The sequence below is a fragment of the Ammodytes marinus genome (assembly GCF_949987685.1).
Source record: "Ammodytes marinus genome assembly, chromosome: 17".
NCBI lineage: Eukaryota > Metazoa > Chordata > Actinopteri > Uranoscopiformes > Ammodytidae > Ammodytes > Ammodytes marinus.
The window spans coordinates 4668720-4669961 of NC_137221.1; the positions used below are offsets into that span (position 1 = coordinate 4668720).

The following is a 1242-nucleotide window of genomic DNA, read 5'->3' on the forward strand; positions in this document are numbered from 1 at the left end:
ATTTTTGACACAAAATAATGCATTAAAACACATTGGCATACAGATATTTGGACATAATGGAATAATACTACTGTATATTACAGTGCATTCATACACACAGACTACTGTATATGTTATATGTGAACACAAACATGACATGATATGATATTGTAGTAGGAACCTTTTGGCAGAAATGTGGAAATTAGAAAAACTAAACAAGTGTATTGGCCGCTGTTAGTTTGTTGTGTTTCCCATCTTACCTGGCCAACTTTCCGTAACTTCTCAGGTGGCAAATTCAGTGCGTTCCTCGTATCCAAACTGTGTAGTCTCTGCTCTCCCTTCAAGCCATGTTAGTGTAGAGTATGTCTCAATTGTCATGTTTCCGTAGTCGGTCTGCAATATGTAGCAATATCCACAGGAAGACACAGTTCCATTGAAGATATTGTGGATGTTAGAATCTCTGTTTCTCTGTCGCTGTGTGTGTGTGTGTTGGTGTGTGTGTGTTGCTCATTTGTGTATTTCCTCATGTCTGTCAGTTTAGCCACACCCACCACTTCAACGCTTTTTTCTGTGTCACCCTTATCACCTGCACACACACCTTGCAGCAGTCTGTTTTGTATTTGGCGTGTGTGTGTACTGAGTGTGTGTGTGCGTGACTGTGTGTGTGTGTGCGACTGTGTGTGTGTGTGTGTCGAGTTACCGGACAGCTGTCTGTGTTTGTCAACTTGACAGACCTGAGGTTACTAGGTGAGGGGCGACATCATGTATTTTTCCGTCAACCATGATGCACTTAAACCTTCTCCTAGGAATTTAAAAAATGTTTGTGAAAGTCACATTTTCTTGTGATGATTATAAATGACCTGTAACAGCAAACCAGACCATCAGTGGAAATAATGCTTTTTGTATATCCCTACCAACTCCAAAGATTTAATCCAGGCAGACCGGAACATCTTGTGTTTCCTGAATGCTACTAAATCACAGTTTACTTTGCGTCACCATGGTCATATTACCATTATTAATCTGACACAGTCACAGTATAAATACATTACCTCATGGCCATGCATCCTGCCGTCTCTCTTTCAGTCGCTTACTAAATAAATGTATACGCTGCCGGCACGCGCTAGCAAAGATCTTAAGGACAGCAGGCGCTCGTGTTGTAAAAACACTACTGCTTTGGTCCAAAGGGGGCGCTAAAATCAACATAAACTAAAAGTGCCTTTTGAAAATGTAATGCATATTTTAATGCTCAAGTTGCAATATTAA

General features: G+C 40.5%; 1 protein-coding gene across 1 annotated transcript in view; it reads right to left on the bottom strand.

The window, feature by feature from the left end:
- The window catches only part of styk1a (serine/threonine/tyrosine kinase 1a), a 16952-nt gene extending 16476 nt beyond the window's left edge, over positions 1-476 (bottom strand). The window contains exon 1 of the mRNA XM_080045309.1: positions 240-476. The gene's annotated coding sequence lies outside the window, so the exon portion shown is untranslated. The remainder of the gene's footprint in view (positions 1-239) is intronic.
- Between the last annotated feature and the right edge of the window lie 766 nt (positions 477-1242).